This window comes from Gavialis gangeticus, unplaced genomic scaffold (assembly GCF_001723915.1).
Source record: "Gavialis gangeticus isolate Ggan-Ray unplaced genomic scaffold, GavGan_comp1, whole genome shotgun sequence".
Lineage (NCBI taxonomy): Eukaryota > Metazoa > Chordata > Crocodylia > Gavialidae > Gavialis > Gavialis gangeticus.
The window spans coordinates 72,519,410-72,541,245 of NW_017729033.1; the positions used below are offsets into that span (position 1 = coordinate 72,519,410).

At 42.8% G+C, this 21,836-nt stretch overlaps 1 protein-coding gene across 5 annotated transcripts in view; it reads right to left on the bottom strand.

The window, feature by feature from the left end:
* CLOCK (clock circadian regulator) overlaps positions 1-19,495 on the bottom strand; it is a 76,302-nt gene extending 56,807 nt beyond the window's left edge. For all 5 annotated transcript variants that reach the window (XM_019526504.1, XM_019526503.1, XM_019526500.1 and 2 more), the window contains exons 1-2: positions 19,419-19,495; positions 2,408-2,520 (exon numbers count right to left, since the gene is read on the bottom strand). The gene's annotated coding sequence lies outside the window, so the exon portion shown is untranslated. The remainder of the gene's footprint in view (positions 1-2,407; positions 2,521-19,418) is intronic.
* Positions 19,496-21,836: the final 2,341 nt, after the last annotated feature.

Genomic DNA, 21,836 nt, shown 5'->3' on the forward strand with positions numbered 1-21,836 from the left:
GCTGGAGTACTGCGTCCAGTTCTGGGTGCCACACTTCAGGAGGGATGTGGACAACATGGACAGGGTCCAGAGGAGGGCTACTCGAATGATCAGGGGCAGCAGGGCAGGCCCTACGAGGAGAGGCTATGGGACCTGAACCTGTTCAGCCTCCACAACAGAAGGCCGAGGGGGGATCTAGTGGCCTGTTACAAACTAGTCAGAGGGGACCAGCAGGCACTGGGGGAGTCCCTGTTCCCCTGAGCACTGACAGGAGTGGCTAGAAATAACGGCCACAAGCTGGCAGAAGGTAGATTCAGACTAGCTATCAGGAGGCGCTACTTCACGGTCAGGGCGGCTAGGATCTGGAACCAACTTCCAAGCGAAGTGGTGCTGGCTCCTACTCTGGGGGTCTTTAAGAGGAGGCTAGACAAACACCTTGCTGGGGTTGTTCGACCCCAGTACTTTTTCCTGCCAAGGCAGGGGGTCGGACTTGATGATCTGCTCAGGTCCCTTCCGATCCTACCAACTATGAAACTAAAGGTCACAGGCGTGCACTCTACCACCCTTCCAGGTTGGGCTGGTCATGATCCATTAGGGCCTCCATGTGCTCCTGGGCTGTGAGAAGCCATGGTGCAAACTAGGAGCAGTATGGGGCTGGGGCCTGGGGCAGAGCCGGCATCCACTCCCTGTACGTCCCTGGCCATGGAACTGGCATCCATTACAAGGATGTGCAAGGAGCAGATTATGGCTCTGCCATGGCCCCACGCTATTACCGTCCCACAATTATGGTCCCACTCTCCCATCCTGCCCACCCACCCATCCCATCTGCCTGGCCAAGTGCGCTCTGCCTACAGGGGTCCTGGGCCGGTCTCCATGGAGATCCTGCTGTGCCCACTCCATCTGGTGTCCCTGGTTGGATGTGCGGGATGGATGGGTTTGGGGCTGAATAGGCTCAATTGCCCTCCCTTCACTCTCCCTGCAGCCCTTGACAGCTCTCCAGAACTCTAACCCTTGCTTTAAAAAATGAATCTTCCTCCATTTTTGGAAAAAGAATAATAGATTCCAAATTTAATGACCATTTGAGTGCAGAATTTGAGAAATTGCTTTTTCTGCTACTTTAGATCTGAGAGATTAAAACAAAAATGAGAGACTTTTAAACAAATATGTCCAGATACCCTGTTTTTCCTAAATGACCCTGTTTTTCAACTTTTGGGGAGACGCGTTAGTTGTGTTAGTTTGAAATGGGGGCAAAGTGTGCCTTAGCAACCTAATGTTCAGAAATGCAGAAGCTTTCATAGGCAACAGCTTACTTTGTCATATACTATGAAGTTAGTTTCTAAGGTGCCACCTTGCTCTGCTTTCAACCTGTAACCAGGCAACTTGGTTCCATTGTAATCAGTCAGTAATTTAGGCCACCTTCATGCATTTGGGATTTTGGCAGTTGGATAATTTTGTTGAAGTCCACGGAGCCTTTGCAAGTGTCTGCCTGTGTAGGTTTCTGAAATAGGGAATGAAAGCAAAATCTTTCCATAACAAATTTATACTTATTTTAAAATGCTTTGTCTTCCCTATGTGAATAAAAAGTGCAGTATTTCTTTTGTTTTATTTTACATGAAAGGAAACAAAATGCAGCTTTCCTAGTAGAAGAAAAATGTTCCCTCTACCAGGAAAGCTCCAGCCTAAATGTGTACATCTTGAGGCCATTGCTCCTAGTCCTGTCTCCTACAGCCAAAGAGAAAAGCCTGTATCTGTCCTTTCTGTAATCGTGCTTCAGGTATTTGAAAACTGTTATCAAATCCCTCCTCAGTCTTATCTTCTTCAGGCTAAATAACCCTAGTTCTTTCAAGTCTCATCTCTCAGGTCCCTGATCATTTTTTGCTGCTCAGCACTGGACTCTTTCCAAATTGTCCATGTCCTTCTTGAAGCGTGGGGCCCAAAACCAGACACGGTACTTCATCTGAGACTTCACCAGTGCTGAAAAGAACAGAAGAATCACTTCCCTTGATTTACAAGTTAATACAAGGAAATACAATACAGGATGCTGCTGGCTTTTTTTGCAACCTGTTTGGATCCTGACTTTGGATCACATGAAGATTTTATGTCATTTTCAGTCTAAATTTGGTACCCTAGACAGTAAGTTCCTAGACTACAGAAAAGACATATCATATTAAGAATCAGAAGTAAATCTGTTTTCCGATTCGAGGCTCTTTACATTCAAATCTGCCAAATGCTGAACCTTCAACTCTAAGTCTATGGGTCTGAGCAAAACCTTGCTAAAACCACTGAAAAGGCTATAACTGAATTTGATGTGCTTTAGAGTAACCCCTGCTGAAAAAAAACCCTTACTGATCCCCTTTTGAAATCAAGTTCTCTAATGCTTTCGTGAAAGTTAACAATCACAAGAACTCAATTATAAGAGCAATTTTACCTTTGACGCTTTTGGGAAGTTAAACTGAACCGTGATGTGATGGATAAAACACTGATTCTTCCAAAGAACGTGGGTTTAAAATTTATCCTCTTGTACAGAAGAACATTAAAACTCTAAATGTAAAGAATTCAAAAAAAGCAAGTTAGAATGACTAGAGCCACTTATTTTGAATACTAGCAAAATACTCTTCTAGTCTAATCACCTATAAGTATGTGACATTTTACCTGTTAAATTGTAACATTTTAATCAATTTAGCTAAGACAATGCATCAAACTAAGTGCTTCTCTTCAACAGCTGGAAATACTGTGAAAAAGAAGAGACATCTGTTTTTGCCTAAGATTTCAGATTTACCTCTCTCTGTAACTTTATCATCATCCTTACCTCTGAACTCTCAGGCTGCCCAATTACTGAGCAACCAGTGGCTGCATGCCACATAGGCTCACCTGCCATGTAGTCCCTTTTTCCCTTGCAGAGTGTGCAGGTGACCTGATGGATCATCCCACCTGACCCTAAGGCTGGGGACAGGAAGTGGAAGCAGGAGGAGGAGGGAAGGGGAGCCCAGAGACACTAGCAGCAGCAGGAATGATGGGAGAGCAGCAGTAGGGTGGGTAGCTGCAGGCCTCAGATTGAAGAGCCCTGACTTCAATCTCCAAATCTGCCTACTGCTACAGTCAAAATAGCATCTGTTGCCACCACTACTTAAAACTCCTTGAAGATCTCATTGACCTCTATATCCTTCTCTCACTGGTGACTACCTCAGTTCCTCTCTGATGTATAGAACATGCTGTCTACTCAAAGACATGCAAAGATTCTCTGCTATATTTCTCCTACCACCTCAGACAGCTATTGATCTGCGTTTCTTTTAGAGGCCAAAATTACTTTAAGTTACTGTTCGACACTTATCTCCTACCTTTGCTCTTTCCTACTCCTTTCCCACCAATCTCTCAACCACCACCATTCATTCTCTTTATGCAATCATTCTTTTGGTTCAAATGTATTCCCCTCTAGAGTTCATTTAGTCTTGAACAAGCCTTCTGTGCTGGCTTTTCTCTAGATTTCCTCCCCTTTCCGGTGTGATAGACTAGTTTTGTTGTAGCATTTGGGGTTTAAAATGTGTTAATGTTGCAATACTGTTGCATGCCTTGGTTTCTCCAGCTAGTTTGTACATAGGGGGGAAAAGGGTTAATAGGACCCACAGCTGCATACCTGCCAGACAAGACAGGAGGCATCTGCAGCAACACAGAGCTGAACAGCCTTTGCTGATGTAGCAGGTAAATTCCAGTCAATAACCATCTGGAAAAGATGTGGTGTCTCTATGTAGAGACTGGAGGACATGGATGAAACAAGAACAGGGGAAGGGTCTGAACTGGGGAGTTTCTGCTTAAGAGCAAGGAAGTGACAGCTGAGCTAACTTGAGTGCTCAGAGGCAATGAAGACTGAACCGGAGACAGAGGTACTGCTCAATCCTCTGGAGAGACCAAGAACTTTACTGGCTGTACTGGAGTTACCCAATTAATGCCTTTGTTGAAGAGAAACTGTTTTGCTGCTTGGTACTTTGGGGTGCCTCTCTTCCAATTTGAAGAGGTTAAGTCTCCCTCTCTGAGAAGCTGAACTGAGGACAGATGCTGCGTGACCAAGGAGGGTCAAGAACTGAACAGCCACAACTCTTAGCTGAAAAGAGCCAGGGGCTCATCCCACTCTAGAAGCCATGCCTGGGTCTGGCTTCATCAGCAGTGGCAACAGTCCCTCAATACAAGGAGGACAGTCTTCCAGTAAACAGGAAAGTCATCAGTGAGTCTACAGATGACTGAGGAAGCCAATCTGATAGCGGCTTGTTCAAACTGCAGATGTGGCAAATAGTTTCATGGATTCATAGATGCTAGGGTCAGAAGGGACCTCAACAGATCATTGAGTCTGACCCCCTGTCTAGGCAGGAAAGAGTGTTGGGGTCAGATGACCCCAGCCAGATGCCTATCCAGCCTTCTCTTAAAGACCCCCAAGGTAGGGGAGAGCACCACATCCCTTGGATGCCCATTCCAGATTTTGGCCACCCTTATCATGAAGAAGTTTTACCTGGTATCTAGCCTAAAACTGCTCTATTAGTTTGTGACCATTGTTCCTTGTTACCCCAAGAGGCACCCTGGTGAACAGAGCATCTCCTATCCTTTGTTGCATTCCCCTAATGAGTTTGTAGGCGGCTACAAGATCACCTCTCAGCCTTCTCTTGCAGAGGCTGAAGAGGTCCAGGTCCCTCAATCTCTCCTCACAGAGCTTGTCCTGTAAACCCCTAACCATATGAGTGGCCCTCCTCTGGACCCTCAAGTCTATCAACATCCTTCTTGAAGTACAGTGACTAAAACTGGATACAGTACTCCAACTGTGTGACCAATCTGCATAGAGGGGAAGTATTATTTGTCATGCTTCTATTGATACATGATAAAGTGTGGTTAGCTTTGCTGTTGATTTCATCACACTGACAAATCATGTTCATCTTGGAGTCCACTATGACTGAGATTCCTTTCTGCTTCTGTGCTGCTGAGAGGGTCACTTCCTAGCCAGTAGGTGTGCTAGATATTTTTGTGCCCTAGGTGCAGCACTCTGCATTTGTCCTTGTTGTACTGCATCCTATTGTGTACTGCCCACCTTTCATAGATTTCATAGACATTAGGGCTGGAAGGGACCTCGGACGATCATCGAGTCCAGTCCCCCGCCCAAAGGGCAGGAAGTTAGCTGGGGTCATAGGATCCCAGCAAGATAAGCATCCAATTTGCTCCTGAAGGTGTTCAATGTAGGTGCTTGAACCACCTCCGATGGCAGGCTGTTCCAGGCCTTGGGGGCTCAGACAGTAAAGAAATTCTTCCTTATGTTCAGCCTGAAACGGTCTTGCAGGAGTTTATAACTGTTCAACCTTGTCATCCCTTGGGGCGTTCTGGTGAACAAACGTTCCCCCAGATCCTGGTGGTCACCCCTGATAAACGTATAGGTGGCCATCAGATCACCCCTGAGCCTGCGCTTTTCCAGGCTAAAGAGCCCCATGGCTCTCAGCCTGTTGTCATAAGGTCTGTTTTTCTGACCTCTGATCATGCCCGTGGCTCTTCTCTGGACTCTCGTATGATCAGAGGTCAGGAAAACAGACCTTACGTTTCTAACCTGTCCAGGTCTGCCTGCAATTTTTCCCTACCCTCCGGAGTGTGCGCTTCACCCCACAATTTAGTATTATCCACAAACTTGGACAGAATACACCTCACACCCACATCCAAGTCACTGATGAAGATATTGAAGAGTACAGGTCCAAGGATCGAACCCTGTGGGATCCCACAGCCCACATCCTTCCAAGTGGATACAGACCCATCTACTACCACTCTCTGGGAGCCAATTTGCCAGTTCTGTGAGGAAGGAGTAGATCCTGGTGAAGTCAGGTCACAGTTCTTTTCCTTTGTCCCTCTCCTCTATCTGCCTCCACAGTGAAATGAGTCTGCTAGAAAAGATCAGTGCCTTGTACATCACTGCACCACTATGAACGATATAATGCTCGAGTCTCCCAGGTTTTTATATTAATATCACTTTTCTTCAGGGGTTGGCTTCATGGGATACACAGACTAGACAAGGTCAGGGGTCCGACGCAAGTGCTCCCTAGGGGAAATCTGAGATATCCTTACATTTTATTATCTTTAGGACAGAATGCTTTAAATTATTTACTATATGTTGCGCTGCACTGTTATTTTCTGTTACAGCAGTGTACAATGCTTTAACTAGAATATATACTAAGAAAAATATTGCTTTTCTCTAAAGGAAAAATTACTCAAAATTTCTGTGCTTCACTTTTGCTTACTGGCCCTGTGTTTTGCTAACAGTTTAAAAATTTCTATTTTTACACAAGTAAAAAGTACAAGAAGTACATTTCAGATTCATTAAAAAGCTCTCCCTATAGCTACTGAAAGCTTTTAAATGGTCAATCACTGCTGGTAAAAAATTAACATACTAAATTAAAGCAGAGCAGACAGCTCTGCCAAAAGAAGAAAAACAACTACAGCATGACTCAGTGAACCCACTCATTCTTTTCTGGCCTAATAACCTGCTAGCCCATTGACCTACTTTTTTGTTAGATGGTTAAACCCTCATCTCACATTTAGACAGTTTTGTTCTGTTTGACAAATGTAAACATTAATAGTCACAAAGAGCCCTGTGGAAGCCTAGATTACAGAGGCTGTAAAATGAAACCTATGTTTTTAAATTGTTTGGAGGATGAGAGCTCTGCCAGCCCTCACACAAGTTCTGACAGCTCAAAAGAGGAACATTTTACATCCTGTATTTGCAGCTTATAGAATTCTCCTTCACTGCCAGGAATACACTCAAGTTAAACAGCACACAGCCATACAGCATAATGTCTAACAAAAGTATTGTAAAAAGGTAGTTAAAGGAACACTTGAAGAGAGTATTTCAAGGGAGGGAATTAAAGACCAAACTAGTAACTGAACACACAAAGCTAAAAGAAAAGCTAATCACAGTGGAAAAGCTTTGAAAACCAAAACCACATAGAGCTCTAGTCAGTAGAAATGGTATGCATATGAAAGCTAGCAAAAGGGGCTGGACACCTACACAACCTCAGTATTGCCAGACGCGAGTGGAGTCTCAAATTATGAGACCAGCTTAAACTCATGAGAATTTTTTTTATATTAGTTTGACGTTATTTGTCTTAAGTTTCTGAGCTTTTAGTGTGCAATTAGGGCAGATTTTCAAGTTTTTCTTTGCAATCACAAGCGATAATATTTTTTGATGAAAACTGAGATTCTCATGCAATCTCCTGATTCCTGCAGCTTAGACTAAGAATAACATGCAGTATTTCCAGACTTTCAGCAAAATTGAGAGAGTTGACAATGCTGCAACACACTTCCATTACCTGCAGTGGACAGAAAGGCAGTGAATGACTGGGTGAAGAAAACAAGGAACTGTCTCTCAGAGAAATCAACGGTCAAAGCTGATTCAGGATAAACATGAAAGTTACTACCTGACAATGGGGTTCAGTTATGTAAGCCAAAGGAAATGGTGGCCTGGTTTTACCACCATAATTAATATTAAAATTGACATTACTAAGGTGCATAATCAAATTCAAACTGACCCAGTCTGGAGATTAAGCAATAATGTCACTCGCAGCAAAAGTTCCTTCACAAGAGGGTTGAAAAGTGTGTCTTTGGTACTTTACTGTATCACTAAATAACAAAATACGTTTAAAATTGATGGTCTTGTTCAAGTATTTAGAACAGGAAACCCTTGCTATTTGCAAATTCTAGATTTGCAGATTCAAATATTCGTGGGGGAGGGCAGAGCCAGGAGGCAGGTAGACAGCGAGCACCAGAAATGTGGAGGGAGGCGGCAGCGACATCTCTGCCCCTAGTGGCAGCTGCAGTGGTGCTCAGAGGGAAGGGGTCAGTCCGCAGGCGCTGCAAGGGAGCCCTGTGAACAATGGAATGGGGGGGGGAGCAGGGAGCAGTTGTGGGGTATGATGCGGAGGCCCATCAGTATTTGTGGATTTCACCATTTGTGGGGATCTCCTGTAAATCTATTATAAGTTGCTTCATTTAAAAACATTATTGTCAAAGATTAGAGCCAAAAGGGACAATTATAATCATCCATTGTGACTTGCTGTAATAGCACTGGATCTAAGATTCTCATCCAAGAAAGACCACAAAAAGTAGAATTTAGGTTTCTAATATATTCTGAATGCCAGCTAGTTTTCTGATTTTTTTAAAGGTTTTTATGTCTTAAAACACAAGCAATTCCTAGTATCCTGGCTTCTTCCTGGTCTCCATTATACAACTTTAATTTAATAAACAGGCTAATGATTTAATAGATCCTCTTATGACTTTACAGAATCAATTTTGTTGTATATTATAGTATTCTGCATTTATTCAGTGACTTTCTTAGGACTGCAAACATCAAATGTATTAGTATGTAAAGACATTTGTCTGAAGTCAGACGGTGAGTCAGTGACAGTCAGAAATAAAGCTAGACTCTTCATCTGACTACAACAGCATTAACCATCTTTATGATAGAGATATATTTATAATTGCTACTTATGAGAAAAAAGGCTGTTAATTTGTAATTTATACTAATATTCCACCTTTTCATGGAGTATCTCACTGCAGCAGATGGATGGAGGGGCAATCGCATATCCTGCCGTGGCTCGTAAGAGTTCCTGCCATCTCTTCTGTTTTCTGCCAAGCTCTCCCTCTTTTGCTTCTTCTTCCTTCCTATTTTTTCTTGGGTATGTCTTAAGCTATTTTTCTTTTTTGGCTTCCCTCTGCAAAAAATATTAGTCAGAGGTAGCTTGGCCACATTCTCTTTCATGGCTGAATTGAGCCAAAAATACCATGGAAGCTGAAATCTTGGGCAAATACCTGCAGATAGGTAGGACATACTGTCTCTTTACTAGCAGCTCCAGAAGCACTGTGCTGTAGGAAGTAAATAAGGGTCCTTCCTGCTGCTATCACTGACCTTTTTGCTCCTCTCCTTCAAAGCCTGTTAAGACCTCTCAACTTAAAAGCTGACATTCCAGCCTCTTTCTTTAAAACAAACAAACAAATAAATAAATAAATGGACATCAAGTGATATGTTGGGGAGCCTGTAATTTTTCAGTGTGCCAGGCAAAATAAGTAAATGAACAAATTATTTGAATTAGAGCTACAAGAATTAAGGTGCTTTCAAGAGTGATAAAATAGACTCAGACAAGACCGTAAGTGTGGACATGACAAAGGAGAATAACTGATGAAGTTTCTACAAGAACAAACTCCTGCTGAAGAGTGTCTTCCCTGTAGTGAAATTGGCTGAAGCAGGGAAGATCTTGCATCCCTAATGATGAAAGATGTGAGGGATTACTGACGATGAAAGTATTGCTGGCAGTGAGCAGGTGAGAAGATGAACTTTAAGTACATTTAAGGGGATCAAGCTGTAAGGAAAACATCAACAGCTGCAAGAGATCCTAAGTGAGGGTAAAGTCTGAAGACAGCCTAATCAGAAAAAATTTGCAAGCAACAAAGAAAGTCATATAGAATTTTTGAGGCTAATAAACTACATGAGTTTTTAAATTAGAAAAAGAAATTCAACAGGGGAAAAAAAGAGGACAGAATAGAATATTTTAATTAAGGCATGAAACTGTGCAGAAGACCAATGAAACCCACAAAACACAAACTTAAAATTATATTAGCTCTGTTGCACTTTATGTACCTTTTGGTTGTAGCACGTAGTCACAAGAAAAATCCTTCCAGTGGCAGCAGTCAACAAAAGCCTAGAAGCCACCATGTGTAAGGGGGAAGAGTGAAAATGACAGATGTATGATTCCTATCATTATGCCTAAGTGCTTGTACCAAATACTAAATTAGTTCTGTTTCCAATACCTTTCTCTAATATTTCACTGGCCTAAATTGTACCTATTTGTTTGTGTATAATGTTGGTTGTGTAATTCTTTCTATATTTGTGACTGACAGACTCCTGCTTTTATATCTTACTGCATACTTTCATAAGAAAAAAATCCATGTGCGGAATAAGATGAAAAGAAAAATCCTATTAAAAGGCTTTGTCACCAAAGTTATTTTAACACCAACTCAAGAAGAAAGGCTAAAAATAAGAAACAGAAGGCACAGATCATTTAAAAGTACCAACAACAGGAAAAACCTTTACAGATTCTCAAATCCTGATAAACCTGTTGAGACAGTCATGTGAAAGAAAGTATAAAGAACATTCCCACAGAAGCCAGGACATTCAGGATGAAACATCTTCCCAGCTCCAGCCAATTCCACTACAGAGAAGACACTCTACAGCAGGGGTTGGCAATGTTTTTGGACAGGGTGCCAAAAACACCCACAACATAGACTTGTAAGATATTGGCATGTCAGGGGTGGAGGGTGGGAGAGGCACGAGGGGCCTGATCCTTGTTGTGGCAGCACAGCCCTGGCCCCTTCCTCATCATCCACCCTGAGGTGCACGTGCACCTGCCACCAGCAACAAGCTTAGCCAGGACTCCGCAGATCCTGGTGAAGCTGCTTGTAACTTCCTGGCTGCCTGCTGCAGCTGGCCCAGACCTCTGGGCAGGCCCCTGCCACTGGCTACAGAGCCTGGGCTGCTTGCAGCAGGTGATGGGGAGGCTGGAAGCAGCTGCACTGGGGTCCATGGAGCCCTGGCCTGGTTTGTTGCAGATGACAGGGAAGAGACAGGGGCTACACTGCCACAACAAGGACTGGGCCCCTCATAGCTTCTCAACCATCCACACCGAGGCGCATGTGCCAAGCAAAATGTCTTCATATACCACACTCTGGCACACGTGCCAGTGTTTGCCAACCGCTGCTCTCCAGTCTCACAGACCAGATTTTCTTGTGGAGAATTTAACATGAATTTTCCTTTAATACAAGAAAAATGGGAGGAAATAAGCATCTTACAGATTTCTTCCTCCACCTCTTCAATATTTAAGCATTTCAAATACAGGCATACCTCGGAAATATTGCGGGTTCGGTTCCAGACCACCGCAATAAAGCAAATATCGCAATAAAGCGAGTCACATGAATTTTTTGGTTTCCCAGTGCATATAAAAGTTATGTTTACACTATACTGTAGTCTATTAAGTGTGCAATAGCATTATGTCTAAAAAAACAATGTACATACCTTAATTAAAAAAATACTTTATTGCTAAAAAATGCTAGCCATCATCTGAGCCTTCAGCGAGTCGTAATCTTTTTGCTGGTGGAGGGTCTTGCCTCAGTTTGTAAAAAACGCAATATCTGTGAAGCACAATAAAGCGAAGCGCAATAAAACGAGGTATGCCTGTACTTGTCAGTCTTAGAAATCTATTATTCATTTTGTTTTACCTTCCCAATTTGTCATGTTCTCTAACAGAGGTTCCCAGAAATTATCTACCTCATCTGGGATATGATTTCATGGTTTTAAATCTATAGTTGCATTTCTCCCATCTTGCACTGTAAGCATATTATAAGTTTGTTATCCATTCACTCCTAGGATCCTTTTGACATTACTAGCTTTTTAGTAATTTATTTCTCAATTAATAGCTGCGCTTTTGAAATTATTCTTCTTTAAATTCATGATTTTACATCCTTTGTGCTCAGCTTAAACATTTTAAATGTCTTATTTCCTGTCTACAGAATTTTCTGCATCACTTGTCAACATCTAATGGCCTCTCACAAACAATATCCTGGTACAGTGGGTGAGTCAGGAGGTAGGTAGGTTATTTTGTACTATTTCAGGTACAAAAATTAGTTCAGATGCAAAAAGTAGGATTTTGATCCAGCTTTAGCCTTGCACCCACAGACACCTGCCCTTCACGACTTCTCCAAGGTTAGAGAAGCAATCTGTAACACATCTAAGTAAAACCTATATATGCTATATTTCAATCCAGGTTTTTTATCATATCATCTTTTTAAATGATTATAGACCTGCTTTGCTATCTCTTTCCTCACCTGGGTTAAACAACTGCTAATTATTAGGGCCGTGTTAAATTTCAGCAGCTGTTTTGTTTCCAAATCAAAATGGAAGGCTCTGAAGCATTTTGGAAATGTTTTGGAGAATTTTGGAGTTTTGGAGCCTGGCTTGCAGGGAAACAAAAACTAAGAGGAGGGAGGGGAAAGAGGTGGGGAAGGACTGCTCTGATATTGACATCTAGCTCCCAGTTCAATTCTCCAGCTCTCTGATCATTCCCCAGTTCTTCCCGGGAGGTGCGGGCCCCCCGATCTGCTTGCAGGGTTTCAGCAGGCTGCTGCTGTAGTTTGGAGCTAGTGGCAGCCGCTTGGCGCAGCCCACACAGAGCGCCAGGAAGACTACAAAGCTTCCCTTGCAGCCTGTTTGAAACAGATTCAGAGGCGATGCGGCCAAAACGAAACAGGACAGTGATCTGAAACACCAAAATGAATCTTTGTCCTCCGAAACAGCTGAATCCGAAACCAAATCAAAACAGCCATTTCGCACAGCCCCACTAATTAGCTAAACTGTCAAGTATTTAATGTATTGTTTATGCAGTCTTTCAGATTTTTATTGAAGATATTCAATGAAATTGGCTCTAACAGCAATCCCCATAACCTACTACTGTATATTTCCACTCCTCTCAATTCAGTATATATAAGGCCTGGAACCAAAGAGGAATCATCAGCATAAAGCTGATACATTTTACTGGTAAACTTCAGGTGAAGGGTTACGATGGGTAAATTGATATAAACCAATATTCCAAACAGGACAACCAAAATCCTCTTGGTAGCTATTAATATTTCATTTACAAAAAAGTGGAATAGCTTCAAAAGGTGAGAGACACACTCCAGAACACCTAAAAACCTGGTGAATAGGAAACTTGGGATGCTGAAAACCCAGCCTCAAGCTCTCTCTCTCAATTAAATTACCAGTGAAAGTTAAATAAGACACTGTAAACAGGTGATTACATTACTATGTATAGGCAATGTAGGTAACAGTTAAAGTTGCCCATCATTTCCCATTTATAAACAACTGAAAAACTGGGGCTTATGTTTTTGCTCTACTAAGCATTTGTGCCAAAATTTTCTATGCTCGGTGTTAATTCTAATGATTTTTTTTAAACATTTCAGAAAAAAAAAGTTAACCATGTCTGAAAATGTAATTACAAGAAAATGGACTGTAAAAAGCATGGTTGTTCAAAAAAAGTTAAGATAACATCTTGCACCTCCCTGCTATGGAACATGACTGTAAAGGCTGGTCACCCTAGTATCAGATATGTGCCTTTTACTGTACCTGTGAAAACATGACCAAATGTGGCTACATTATGAGCATTTGAAAAAGAAACACAAATCACACAGCAATGAAATTACTCAGAATAAGCCAACCTGATTCTGAATCAATTCTCTGAAGGTGCTATCTGTATTAAGTATGCTTCATCCCAACTCCAGCCTTCAGACCAGCCGGTACATGCACCATCCCTCAGTGACCGAGCCTGCTGCATCCAGGTACTCTAAGAGAGTGAACAGGGCAGGGCCTTTCTAAACAATTTCTGCTCCAGGTTATTGTGATGGAAGGTACCAGGATTCAGGGCAGGAAGGCTATCTTATGTGTTCTTTATTTTTTTTTTCTGTGTTCTTAACAAATGAGGACAAGAAAAGAAGAGGGGCTGGAGTAAAAGAAACAGAATGTGGTGACTGTGTGTTGGGATCTGGCAGGAAAAGGTAGGGAACAGCCTAGAAAGGAACAGAGGAAGTAGGGGAAGGGTCTCAAGCCATTAGGTTTGGTGGGGGAGAAGCGCAAATGGAAGAGGCAAGAGCAGGAGCGGAAAAGGCCCCTGGTATCTATTTCTCCAGAGTGTATAACTGAACCTAGAAATTCAACTCTTTTCATTCCTTAGCTGACAGTAAGTACCTGTGAAGTGTGAGAAAGCATACATTTAATTTGAATTCAGCAGTGAAGACCTGCCTATCATTGCTACTAATTACTCTAGCCTCTGCTATGGAACTAAAGGTTGAAAAACTGCTGATGAACCAAGCTACAGGTCAATTTTGTTCCACGTGACAGAATCTCTGTGTTTATTGTATTTTTTTTTAAACTTAGGAATTGATACCTATAAAACATTTAAGTCAAAAGGATGTGACAGCTGCTAAGTCACTGATTCAGCTGTGACTGACTATCCCTGTTCTGCCTTTGTTGTGTTGGTACACTCACTGAAAGCCATCTTTTTTAACAGATGATTATCAACTGCATGGGTGCGTCTACACGTGCCTTTAAGTGGGCTTAGCCTAAAATCGCCATTTTTAAGGCATATTAAGGGTGCATGTCTACACATACACACCCTTAATGCATCTTAAAAATGGCATGCACCTTAAGGCTATGTGAGCCTAAATTTGATACCTGCATAAAGCAGGTATGAAATTTAGGAGCAAATAGCTAAGCTGCAATAGCACAAGTGTAGACATGCTAATGCATATTAACACAGCGTGCGTCAATGGATACACACCGCATTAATGCATATTAGTGCGCCTACATGTGCGCTAATGTGACTTGGTTATTTGCACCTAAATTTAACGTGCAATACTACGTCCATGTGTAGATGAGCCCCTAAATCACCTTAATGTGCCTTAAGCAAAGGTGCATTAAGATTAGGTGCGCATAAATACACATGTAGATACACCCCGTGCTCTTAACACCTTCCCCATTTACTGTGCTAGGAAATCTTAACTACAACTAAAATTGGTTCAAACTGTGCTATGAACATACACAGTGCTAAAACAAAACAAAACAAAACAAACAAAGCTAAGTTATTTGATAGCCTTATAAAATACATACTGATTATCATTAAGGCCCCCTCGACATGTTACAGGTATTGCACAATTACCTTGAGACCAGCTACACATGCAAAGTAGCTATCACACAGTAAAAAGTTCCAAGCAGCTATGAAACTAGATCTCAAAAACATGTAAGCTAGTTGCTATTGAACTTTAATTTGCATGTGTAGCAGGGTCTGTCCTGTGGCTGGGAGTCACATCAGCTGACAGGGCACTCAACCACATGGGCGCAACCCCTGATCTAGGGATTGCAGCTGCCGTGATCACCAAGGCTCGGGGGTGTGCAAAACCCGGGGGCCCAAATGGGGCTCTTGGTTCCAGCTGCATCTTACTCATCAGCTGTGGGTTCTCTGGATCCCAAGACTGCATGCAGCCCCTGCAGCTGAGAGCCCTGTCAGCAAAGTAGTAGGTGCCTGCTTCTTGCCAATGCAAGGGAAGCCCAAATCCTGATTGGGCTCCCCCTATACCGGCAATAAGGTGCAACTGGATCTAATGTGTGATCCACACAGTCATGCCTCTTTCCATGCCACACAAGCATGGCAGAATGCACAATTTTGGGATCACATATTAGATCCCATCATGCTTTAACCTGCATGTGTAGAGGGCACCTAAATAAAACAAGGCTGACTTATTGTGGTTTAACTTCCATTTGGCACAGGATAGGGAAGACAGCTAAAACTGTTATCACAGAGCAGCTGATGTGCAGGAAATCCAGCATCCTCTTTTTTAACTAAATTGGTTAAATGATGTTTGCATTTAGTTCTGGAAGTTATTAGTTCCAGAATCTGTTAGTTCCATGTTAACTTCTTGTTTCTGGGCAAGCCAGTTCCATAATTTAGGCGTGGCTCCTGTTAAAAAAGCACAAAAAACCTCCCACACAAAAGTTTTCTCTGCTGTTTGACTATTTCATCATCCAAGGGAATCTGTCATGGGATGGAGTATCTGGAGCAAGACATTCTCTTAAGTAAGTAAGGGTAAGAGAATACCAAGGCAAACCTGGAACTGAAGTCTCTATGCAATGGTGAGCCAATGAAGGAAGCAAAGCACAAGGGTAATGTGAATATATTGACATGTTGCTAAGAAAAAAGCAATGCATTTATTTACCAACATATATCAACCTAAATTGTGAATATTACAATAAGATGTTGACGACATTTTTGCAGGGTATTTATATACCTAAAGAGCACTAGTATGAGGCTAAGTAAGTCAAATAAAAGGATGAATTAAACCCCAAAGCTAGTATTAAGATTTGTGAAGGGTGGCCTCACAGTTTCTACAAGAATAAAAGTTCAGACAGATAACATGTTTTAATACTCAAATATACAAATATGGCTACATATTATAGCTACAAATAGTGTTGCAGAAAGCTCTGAAAGAATTATTCTGCTTATGTGGAAATGCAAACAGATATAAGTAATGGTCTGTTAGTGGGATACTTTTACAATAGTTGATGGTTAACAAGCTTTCTCCAAAACTGTATATTTTTAAAATGGATGCTTAACTCTCCCCATGTGGGTGAATCACACATACCTAAATGATTATTTAAATGCTGGTATAGAGAAGACTATTTGCCCTGCCTCCCCAGCTCTTTAGACTATCACTTATAGCCCAAGGGTTTGAGCAGGAAAGAATACTAAGATTCTAGTCTATAACATCACAGCCCAAAATCAGCAAAGACTATTGCTCTACCTCTTAATTTTTCCCCCAAGTATTCAAAATAGTTCTTGTCTTCCTACTCCTGCTGTGTGTGTACAGAAGAGATATCTTGAAGCAATTTAGCCTTTTCCTTGCAAGGGATAATTTATTATGCCTTTTAACCAAATGCTATTGGAACTAGCACAAACAGGGGCAGCAAACAGGGCAAGCAGTTTTCAGGCAAGTCCGCTGGTAGCAAGAGGCAGAAGGGGAAGCGAAGCCAGGTACAAGGCACCAGACTGCCCAGGGAAATTAAGTGATCCAGAGCTGCCTGTGCCTTTGGCTTGCTGAGTATTTGTTTGGTAGGCTGTGTGTGTTTGGGGCCTATGCTCTGAGAAGCTGGCTGTGTTGCTAGCTGAGTGATTGCTGCCTGTGCCTAACAGAAGCCCTAATGGGGGGTGGATCTAGTCCAGGCCCAGCAGGTTATAAAAGAAGACCTCCTGAACATCCAAGGAACCAGCAAACAGGGCAAGCAGCTCCCCCCACCCCCGACCACTTTGAGGGGAGAGCTTTTCACCTTGGTGTGAGGAAGCAGGGAAAAGGGTACCATTGTGGGCCAAGGAACAGTAAACAGGCCAGCTTCCAGGAGAGTTTGCTAGGGAAGGTACACTTGGAAGAAGGTCAGTAAGAGAAGAGACAGATCAAGAGACTCAGGGAAATGGCTGGAGGATGTCACAATGCCAGAGCCGCTGCCACTGCTTGCACCTGTGAAGTTTCTGTCCAGAAAGGACTGCTCACCATTGAGGCTTCCACCTGGGTCCAGGTTTGGCGCTGTGGGGACTGCAGCTTGCAGGTTCCTTCCAGTGATGGCCAGGTGGGGGAGTGCCTGCAATGTGAGCAGTGCCTCCAGGAGGTCTCTCTCAGGGAACAGGCAAGAGACCTACAGGAGGAAGTGGTGAGGCTCCAAAGCATCCTCTGCCATGAGGAGTTCATCAGTCCGATAGTGGAGGAGACCTCCAGGACTGTGGAGGAAGAACTGCTAGAGGCAGTGCTGCACTGATCAGCCAGCGCTTGCTCCCGGAAGCGGCTGCAGCGATTGGCCATTGCAGGATCACCAGGGGGACATCCCCCCTACCAGTCGGCAAGATCGGCTGCAGAGAGATCCCGCCCCCCGTGGTCAGCAGAACTGGTCACCGGGGGGAGCATATGGCCCCCCTGACTAAGGCGGCACCGGTTGCCCGTGGTCTCTCTCAACATTCTCGCAGGCAAGCTAAGGAAGTGCAGGCTGGATGAATGGACTGTAAAGGAGACAGAAAACTGGCTGAAGCATCAGGCTCAGAGGGTAATAATCAATGGCTCGATGTCTAGTTGGCAACCAGTATCAAGTGCAGTGCTCCAGGGGTTGGTTTTGTTCAATATCTTCATCAATGACCTGGAAGATGGCACACAGCACACCCTCAGCAAGTTTGCAGATGACACCAAGCTGGGGGGAGTAGTAGATACACTGGAGGGTAGGTCTAGGATTCAGAGTAACCTAGACAAATTGGAGAACTGGGCCAAAAGAAATCTCATGAGGTTCAACAAGGACAATGCAAAGTCCTGCACTTAGGACAGAACAATCCCATGTACCAGTATAGGCTGGGGCTGACTGGCTGGGCAACAGCTCTGCAGAAAAGGATCTGGGGGTTACAGTGAACATACGCCAGCAGTGTGCTCTTGTTGCAAAGAAGGCTAATGGCATACTGGGATGCATCAATAGAAGTGTTGTCAGCAGGTCAAGGGAAGTGATTATTCCCCTCTCTTCAGCACTGGTGAGGCCACGTCTGGAGTACTGTGTTCAGTTTTGGGTCCCCTACTACAGAAAGGATGTGGATATATCGGAGAGACTCCAGTGGAGGGCAACAAAAATGGTGAGGGGGCTGAGGCACATGACTTACCAGGAGAGGCTGAGGGAACTGGGCTTATTTAGTCTACAGAAAAGATGGTGGGGGGGGACGGGATATAATAGCAACCTTCAACTACCTGAAGGAAGGATACAAAGATTGTTCTCAGTGGTGGCAGAAGACAGGACAAGGAGCAACAGTCTGTTGTAGCTCCATCCTTGGAGGTTTTTAAGACACAGCTAAACAAAGCCTTGGCTGGGATGATCTAGTTGGAGTTGCTCCTGCTTTGAGCAGGGGTTTTAACTCCATGACCTCCTGAAGTCCCTACCAACCCTAACTTTCTATGATTCTATATCTCAAATATTTTTTCTTAGCAGAGAGCCAGATGCAATTAATTTGACCTAGCATGGAAGTGGCCAGATGGCAGCAGTGTTCAAGACTTCAAAACCTCACACAATCTTGGAAAGTAGAAAGTGGTAAGCAAGGGAAAGTACAAGAAAGAAGAAAAAAAACTGGAGAGAATAAATTCTGTAGGACTCAAATTTAAAAACCAGACTCAAGGAAAAGAAAATACTTTAACTGCAGTTACAGTGTACAGTTCTGTATTGGTCTAGTTATAGCTTAGGGTAGTGGGAGTCAATCTTTTTGGCAGGTGTAACTAATTATTCTCACACCCTCTCCAAACACCAATCCGATCCCATCCCTCTGCCCAAATGGCTGCTCTGTCTTCTGCTCCCTGCCCTAAGTTCCTACCTCATGTGTTACTTTGATTTTAGCTTCCAGCCCTATGCTCCCTGACCAATCTACCACTGCTTCTGCTTTCTACCCCATCAGCCACTAGGCTGCCTGTCCCTTCTTTGGTCTGCCATGTGCCACATACACAGGCTTTCCATGCCACTTACGGCATGTGTGCCTCAGGTTGGCAACCCCCGATTTAAAATATGGACTTCAGTTGCTTTAAGAGAGAAAGGTGGGATAAAAGTTGATGCTGCTTAGTAATACATATGGGCTAAAGCACTTTAATTTTGACCCTAAATGAAGCAGGGTTGAAGCTGAATCTGTTTTGCTACCTTACATTGATAAAAGGTCATACAAACTTAACAGATGCATTGAAATAAATTGTATATTGAGACATTCATTCTGACAGTATCCTTACTGTTATAAAACTAACAACATTTAACAAAATGAAAAGCTTACTTTTCTGAAGTTCTGGTGGCTGCCACTGGATTCTGCTACTTTCCTCCCACTACAGATGCCTGTTATGGGAACAGTAAATTATAATTAACAACAACTCTGTACCTCAGAATTTGAATCCTTGGCACCTACATTACACTCCTCCTTGCCCTTACCAAACAAAGAAGAGAGAGATTTATTACAGCATTCAAAATAGTAGTTTAATATTTTATTCAGTTTCCAAGTACATAAAACCTTCATAAACTTCTCCAATACAGTTTACTCCTTAAGAATTTGCTTCTAAATAATTAATGAAAAAACTTGGCCACAGTGGCCACAATACAAGGGCAACTGCAAACTGATCCATTCTTTCCACGTTATAAGCAGCAAAAAGTTACTGTTACCTCATCCCTTTTACCAGGAAATCTCAACAACCCATCTAATGTTGTCATACATGGTATGTCCAGATATCATGTGTCATGGGTTTCTTAAAAATGTATGCAATAATGTTTTCTAAAATAATTCTCTTATGATTCTTCCAAGACTGAAACTTTATGTTTGAACTAAGGCCAGAAGGGAATGGTTCTGGGGAAGTTAGAGTTAAAATAAACAAACAAAAAATCAATTCACCATTTTTGCATTACGACATCATCAAAAATGAAAATTGAAGGTGTTAGCATATTTTTGGTTATAGTGAACATCTGGGGAGAAACAATTCAATATGAAATAAAACAAATGAAAACAAACAAACTTTGCATATAGCTTGTCTTTCATGACAAAGCATCCCTTGACTAAATTTGGGAGAAGGATGGACTAATTAGATATACATAGTTGAGAAGTGACTATTATATTATGTGCCATAAGAGTGCATCAAAAGTAGCTGTCACCTTTTCAACATTATTAGCACCAATAAGAACTGCATGTTATTCTGATCCAGTCAGCCATGTACAATGGGCATTGCTTCCAAAGGACATGATAAAACATTATAATCTTACTGTGACAAAAAGTTCCTCAGAAACAAGATTACTACAGCAGGAGAGAGATCACAAAACAGTGCTAGTGTAGGTCAGAGATACCCCAGGTAACTTTAAAGGAGTTATCTAAGGTATGAGTAACAATGTAGTCTAGTAGAATGGAGCTCAGTGTGATTTAATTGTCCTTGTTTCTTAGAAATGACTTCAGCATGGACTTCCCCAAAGGTGTGAATCCTACAATTTTCTGCAAATTCTAAGCTTCCCATTTATAACCAAATGTTAAGCTTTTCAATGTAATGATATAGCTGCCACAACATTCATATATTGTCCTGTGAATCCAGACTTGCCAAAAACTCTCACCAGTCAAAGAGTAACAAACATATGAACTGATCCTGCCCTCACTTCAAGTCACCTACAATTTCAAGTCCCATTTATATATGAGCCAATTAATTTCACACAGTGTTCAAAGGGTAGGGAGAGAAGTTACACATAAAACAATTTAAGTAATCCGAAACTGGTTTAAACCAGTAACAGAACAGAAGCTCAATGCACATAAACCAGTTGCAAACTGGCTGAAACTGGTTTAAGATAAACCTGGTTGAATGTAGTATCAGATTTAACTGATTTGGGTCAAACCGGTTTATGAAACGTCTATCCCAGGCCCCTTAATGGTTCAAGTTAAATACAGTCCCCCAGTATGCTTTGCAGCCCTGGGTTGGGCTGTGCTGTCTCCTCCAGAGAGCAGGGCTGGCCTGTCTCTCTGTTCCCTAACTGGAGCAGTGAGGGCTGGCTGACAAGTGGGGAGCAAGCCCAGCTGGCAATGCAGCCCAGTCAAGGGGGAAATGGAGACTGCTCCCTGTCCCCCGGCAAACCCTAGCTAGGGGCTGGGTACAGGGAAGGGGGTTAAACACCCTTTCCCCCACTCAAACTTACTGTTGGCTGCAACTGTAGACTACAAATCTCAGAGGTACCTGGAAGCAGGAAGAGGAAGTGATGAACAACCCTGCAGAGTCCTGCTGCTCTGATTGTGAACTTCAAATCCTAGAGATCTCAGGGGAAGAAGAAGTGAACACACAGTCAGAGAGCCATGAGCGCCCCTCTGCTTCTGGCCTGAGCCACTGCAGGCCTGTGGCTGCATTTTCTGAATCAAAAGTAAATGTTTGTTCACTTCTGCTTCAATTTAATCTGTGCAGTTTAGACTAACCTGCAAAGACTGAATCGATTTAGCCTCAGGCTTTTTGACTGTCTGTCCCTAGCCAAACAGTGCAGAAGCCCCACAGGGCTCCCTAATAGGGATAGGAAAGGTTTAACTGATAAGCCCAGTGATAACTGATTAGCTTACCAGTTATAGTTTAGTGAAGGGCTGAACACAGTCCAGCAGGGAAAGGAAGCCACGCAGTGCCCCAGCAGGAACTGGAAGGCAGCAAAGCAGGCAGGGCGGAGGGAGGGAAGGAGGGAGTGGGGATTT